Raw genomic sequence first — 6,652 nt, forward strand, 5'->3', positions numbered from 1 at the left:
ACCAGCTGGAATATTTGGCCATCTGGGAGTCAACAGCCCAGCAGTGGCAGTGTGGACAAAGGACACATCTGCCCTTCCTCAAGGATGCTGGCTCCATGGTGATAACTCAACAAAGGGGAGTCAAGGTGTCCCTCTTAATCCCCAGCTCACCCCATTTGTACAGGCTAGCTGGACAGATAGGACTAAGTCAACTGAAGGCCTCTCCCTAAAAGCCAAGTTTCTTTCTCTCACTAAAGAGCAAAGTGATTGTACATAGGGAGGGGAGGGGGCGTTAAGGGAGGGGAGTGATGGGTAAAATAAAATTCATTTTTAAAAAAGAGCAAAGTAGCCGGGGATTTGGCTCAGTGGTTTCACTGCCTGCTGCGCAAGCTCAAGGACCCGAGTTCGATCCCCGGTACCAAAAAAAAAAAAAAAAAAAAAAAGAGCAAAGTGAGCAGACTCCCTTAGCATCTCTGTGCTTCCTCTTACTGCCTGTGCCCTGTAATCTGTGTGCCCAGATTCAATCAGATCAATGTGACTTAAAATTTCGGTTCTTTTTTTCTTTTGGTACCGGGGATCTAACTCAGGACCTTGAGAAGCAGCCGGTGGAACTACTGAGCTAAATCCCCCGCCCAAAATTTCGGTTCTTAATCATCGGGCTACAGAGCAGCCTTGTCTGTTACCAACTGGAAAGACTGGGGAAGAGGCATACAGGATTAGGATTTAGGCTCCTATACAGTCCGTTCCTGGACAGACTGGCTCAGACTCCCAGGACATATGCCCACTACTTGGGTATACTGAAGCCGGACCTATCTAACAGGCCATCCCATGCCTCACCTGGAATGACTACCCGGCGCCCTACAAGACCACTGGCTCCAAATAGTAGCCAGCCAGCTTTCTCTTCTGGTTTCTCTCCTTTAAACTATGTAAAGGCCCTAGGGCGTAACCTCAGGGTGGGGGGGCGCTACTCAGCTGCAGACGGGCAAGTTCATGCAGCATCTCAGTTCCCGCTCATCTCTTTTTCCTTTTGCAACTGGGCAAACTTCGGCTCAGAAAAACAATGAACTTCAGCGAAGCGTGAAAAGTTTCCTGGGTTTCGGGCGGAAAGAAGGCTTAAGGACTGAGAACGACCAAGCTCAAGGCTTAAAACCATGAAGCTGCGGCGCACCGCCAAGGCCTAGAGAGACCCGGTTCCTCTAATTTCGCCCCTTCCAATTTCCGGCGGAGATCTATTTCCGGTTCCGGTAGCGCGATACAAAATTCCGCGCCGGAGAGACGGTATTCTTTTCCGGGACGCACGTCCGGAGATGGAGGTACATCTTCGGTCAGCCCGTGTTCCTCCTGTACCCCAGCTCTCCCACGCAGCACCTGCACCTGTGGATGCTCCCCTCCTTCTTACTCCCTCGGGCCTAGTCCGTTGTGAGCGGGCGGCTCATGTGGCTGTAGCCCCGGGAGCGGGGAGGCCCTCACCGTAAGATTAGAGGCTCCGTAGGCAGGCAGGGCCTTCAGTCCCGGATGTGGAGATTTCTGTTTCGAGCCCTAGAAACCCATTTCTGAGCCGCGCCCCTAAGATGGGAGGAGTTGGGCTCAGCTCCCCTCCCAGATGCTGAGGATTCCTTTACTAGTTCCAAACCAACTTACTGCACTGCCTTCTGGCTCTGTGCGCATGGGCATCTTCTATCTCAGTAGGAGTCTCAGTTTCCATATCCATATCCGTGAATGGAAGTGACAATGTCTGCCTGTGGGTTATCGGGAGGATTAGTTGAGAGAAACCTGGGTAGCTAACCTTTAAAATTCAACAACTGGGGCAGCAGTTCTATCAAGACTTTATTTGGGCCGGGGATTTAGCTCAATGGTTCCTCCACCTGCTTCGCAAGTACAAGGTCCAGAGTTCGATCCCCGGTACCAAAAAGAAAAGTTTATTTAACCTTAGTGGCTGAGAGGACCATATTGAGGAGGATGTATAACGTTCAGAGAGCCGTGGAGATTAACTGGCAAGGGTGAGCTTTGTATTTGACACGTCTTCTAAGACTGATAGGATTATTAAGATCAGCTGTAGAGCTGTCTTTCAGAGCTAACCTTGACAGTTGGTTTGCTGACAACTGATACTCTTCGTAGAAGAGGGTTGTAGAGATCGTGGGTGCTTGGAACTAGAATTAATAAAAGTTTTTCCTAAGTGGGTCAGGGATTTTTACTCAGGTTTTGGGCAGAAGGGAAAAATTGAAAAGTTTCCTAACTCCTGAGTTGTTATGAAAGTAATACATATAACCCAGTGTGGTGACTCAGACCTGTAATCTCAGGAGTCAGAGGCAGGAGGATCACTGAGTTTGAGGCCATCCTGAACTACAAAGTGAGACTCTGTCTGAAAGAAAAAAAAAGGTAATACATATTTGTAGTTAAAGTGATACAGAAAGGTACACAATGAAAAATGTTACTGCCCTTAGAAGTAAAAGCAATTATATTTTGATAACCTCCCAGATATTATTTGTGGTTATATATGGTTTTGTGTATTTTTAAAGTTTATCAGATGAAATCATACACCTGTTGATCTGTACCTTGATCGTGTTGTGATATGAATTTCTTAGCATTCATAGGCCTACTTTTTTTTTTTTTTTTTAACAAAGCCATATAGTGTTCCATAGAATGATTGGCAGTACTTTAATAATCATTTACCTATTGATGGTCACTTAGGCGTTGCCCTAGATTTTGCTTTCCTACATTTTTTTTGTAGATAATCTCACTGTGTAGGCCACATTGGCCTTGAACTCTATATAACCCAGGGTCTCCTCCAACTTAACAGTCCTCCTGCCTCAGCCTCATGAGTTCTGGGATTTCAGGCTTGTGCCACTATGTCTAGCTACTTTACTAAAATATTTCTTTCAACCTTTCCTTGACTAATTTTTATCCAAGCCACTTGTATTAATGTTTTTCTGTGACTGTAGCAAAATACCTCAGGCTGAGTACTTTAGAAAGAAAAGAGGCTTAGTTGGGTCACAGTTTTGGAGGTTCAGGGATGTGGTGCTATCATTGGCTTGGCTTTGATAAGCACTCCTTGGCAGATAGCATCACAATGGCAGGAGTTTGTGAAGGGTGAAAGATCAAATGGTGAGACCGGAGAGACACGAAAGAGACCAGGGAGGTGCCACTCATGCTTTTTATAACAAGTCATTCTCTTGAGAACAACTAACTCCTTCCAGGAGACCAGTGTCAACTTTTTCTGAAGGCAGTACCTCCAGTGATCTAATGACCTCCCACTAGATCCCCACTACCCACCACACTGGGGACCAAGCTTCCAACACATGAATTTGTGGAGGGTAAACTACATCCAAACTACAGTAGCACTCTTGGGCTCTAGGGCTTTTTAAAATTATTTATTTATTTATTTATTTTTCTTGGACCTTGCACTTTTGAGGCAGGTGCCAGAACCACTGAGCTAAATCCCCGGCCCCCTTTTTTTTTATTTTTTGGAGTCAAGGTCTTGCTATGTAGTTCATCCTGGTCTTGATGAACTAATTATGCAGCCCAGGCTGGCCTCAAACTCACAGTAATCCTGCCTCAGCCTCCTGAGTGCTGGGATTAAAGGCTTGCATCACCAAGCCCAGTGGGCATTTTGCTTTTGCTATCTTCATCACTAGCAACAGCTTAACTTTTGGGGAAGAGTACACACAGATAATGGGAGAACTGGGATATCCAAGAATGTCCAAGATACAGAGCTTTAAATCCAGGGCTTTGAGAAAATGGGTCAGAAAGCTTCAGTGAAGAGAAGTAGGTGTTGGGAATAGTTAACAGGGCAGGTAGTGTTATTGTTGACTTCTGTCATTGCCCAGGAAACGAGGCTCACTGAGGTAGGAGGGATTTCAAATGTCAGCACTCCTGCTGTTTTTGGGGTTTTTTCGGTACCAGGGATCAAAATCGGGACCTTGCACTTTTCGAGGCAGGCAGCGGCACCCCTGAGCTAAATCCCTGGCCCACACTCCTGCTACGTTGATTGGAGAGGAATGTTGATAAGATCTTCAAAAAGGCTTATCATAGGGGTGGCACCCTTTTATTGGACATATCCTGACATGAGAATTTATTCATTTATGTTTTCTGTTCTGTCATTTGAAAGATCTCTCACATATAGAGGATGGGGTTTTCTTGTAAGTAACCCCTTTTTTGAGGTTTTTTTTTGGGGTACTGGGGATGGAACTCAGGACCTTGTGCTTGCGAGGCAGGTAGCAGAACCACTGAGCTAAATCCCTGGCTGTAACACCCCCCCCCTTTTTTTTTTTTTGGAACCGGGGATCAAACTTGGGTCCTTGTGCTTGTGCAGCAGGCAGCGAAACCACTGAGCTAAATCCCTGGCCCTGTAACCCCTTTTTTGGACAGGGGTCCTAACCCAAATGAAACAAAGTTGTGGGTTTTTTTTCTGTCATTGTACAGGTAATTGATTTGTTCAACTCTCCTTCCACTATAGCTAGTTTGATAATCCTGGAGCTGTCAAACATCCACAGGGTTGGTGGATGACTACACTACCAGGATTTTGACAAGTTCTCATACACTTTGGAGGATCTTTTCTATCCTTTCCTTCCTCTTTTTTTTCCTACTGGGAATTGAACCCAGGATCTTCATACTGAGCTACATCCCCCAACCCCCCAACCACCCCCCGAGGCCCCCTTATCGAGACAGAGTCTCACTATGTAGTTCAGGCTGGCATTGAACTCCTGGAGCCTAAACTGGCCTGAATTCATGACAGTCCTCTTGTGTCAGTTTACTGCGTGCTGAGATTACAGGTATATGCCACCATGCCCAGCCCCTAATCCCTTTTTTTTTTTTTTGGTATCAGAGTTTGAATTCAGGACCTTACACTTCTTAGGCAGGTGTGGTGCAACTGAGGTAAATCCCTGGCCCGAGGCAGGCTCCAGAACCACTGAGCTAAATCCCCAGCCCCTGGAAGATCTTGATTTTAACATAGAGGAGTATTTTGATTTTTTGAGACAGGATCTTGCTCTGTAATTCAGGGTAGCCTTGAACTCACTATGTGGCGCAGGCTGGCCTTGAACTCAAGGTGATCCTCCTGCCTCAGGCTCTCTAGTGCTAGGTTTACAGGAGTGTGCACCACCATGCCCAGTTTAGAGGAGTATTTTTGTTTTTGATTTTGCCTTATGCCCCACTCTGGTAGTTGTTCTTAAAGTAGTAGATGTTTTGTTTGTTTGTTTTTTGAGACAGGGTCTTACTATGTAGCTCAGACGGCCCTTGAGCTCACTGTAGCCCAGGGTGACCTCAGACTTGCAGTGATTCTCCTGCCTCAGCCTCTGCAGAGAGCTGAAATTACAAGTGCGTGCCACCACCCACCACGCCCAGCTCAAAAGTGGTAGTTTTTAAACATTTTTGTTTGTGTATTTTGGAGACAGGGTCTTACTTTGTACTTCAGGCTAGCCTTGAACTCACTGCAGCCCACGCTGGCCTCAAATTCATGGCATTCCTCCTCCTCCAGCCTCCAGAATGAGTGCTGGGATTACATGAATGTACCATCACGCCAGTGACACTTGTGATTCTTGCATCTTGAAAGAGTTGGAGGTAGAAAAGACTGCAGAGTAGCTATTAAAGGACAGACCTTTTTCCTTTTTCTTATTTTAGCACTCTTCATCATTGGCATTAGGGACCTGGCAAATGTTCCATAGAAATGGTCAAAAGAAGTGAACACTGTAATTTTAAGGCCCTGCCACCATGTGCATATACAGTTGGTTTTGTTTCAAACTAATGTAAAGCTATGCATGGTGGTGCATGCCTGTAATCCCAGCACTTGTGAGGCTGAGGCACAAAGAGGCTAACCTGGCTTATACAGTGAGACCCTGTTGAAAAAAACCAAAAACAAAAATTGTAAAAGCTTACATGTGGTGTCACCTATAATTTCAGCTACTTGGGAGAAGGATCTCATTTTTTTTTTTTGTATTAAATTCTTTTATTGGTACATTGTAGGTATACAACACAATTACATTTCTCATTAGGAATTGTACCTTTATATAATGCATCTTGGTTCTTATTTTTAGAAGGATCTCAATTTTGAGGGTAGCCTGGGCAATTTAATGACTTACAGAGACCCTGTCTCTAAACAGGCTGAGGATGTTGCTCAGCATGAAGGCCCTGGGTTCAATCCCCAGTACTAGGGTGGAGGGGATCAATAGGGGATGGAGATACAGCTCAGCAGAACACTTGCATAGCATCCAAAAGGTTCTAGGTTCAATTCCCAGCACTGGGCAGAAAAGTCAATAGGAATGTACTGGGCAGTGAGACTACGGGTCATTTTTGGTTTTTAAAGGTATTTTTCAGATGACAGGCCTGGTGGTGCACACCTGTACTCCTACCACTCAGGAGGCTAAGGCAGAGGACCACCAAGAGTTCAAGGCCAGGCTAAACAACATAGCAAGACCCTGTCAAAAAAAAATCTGTGTCAAATGGATCTAAGAAATGTTAAATTATAAAATACTTTTTAAAGCAAAAGAAACACCTCCCATGTAAGATTCTCAGAGGACATTATGAAATTAGTATTTCCCTACATGAGGGATAAAGCCCAAAACTAGGATAGACAGCCAAGTCCCAGATTCTAGCTACATCACTTATCGGCCATGTGGCATACCTGCTAGCCCTCAGTTTTACCATCTGTAAAAGAGGTGCATTTCATATTGACCTC

At 45.3% G+C, this 6,652-nt stretch overlaps 1 long non-coding RNA gene across 1 annotated transcript; it reads left to right on the top strand.

The window, feature by feature from the left end:
- Positions 1-1,001: 1,001 nt before the first annotated feature.
- LOC147827261 (uncharacterized) lies at positions 1,002-2,593 on the top strand. The gene is made up of 2 exons (XR_015452805.1): positions 1,002-1,292; positions 2,280-2,593. It is a non-coding gene; the product is annotated as an uncharacterized LOC147827261 (long non-coding RNA).
- Positions 2,594-6,652: the final 4,059 nt, after the last annotated feature.

Source organism: Heterocephalus glaber, unplaced genomic scaffold, assembly GCF_053883595.1.
Source record: "Heterocephalus glaber isolate CG9 unplaced genomic scaffold, H.glaber_assembly_v1.0 deba00001452, whole genome shotgun sequence".
NCBI lineage: Eukaryota > Metazoa > Chordata > Mammalia > Rodentia > Bathyergidae > Heterocephalus > Heterocephalus glaber.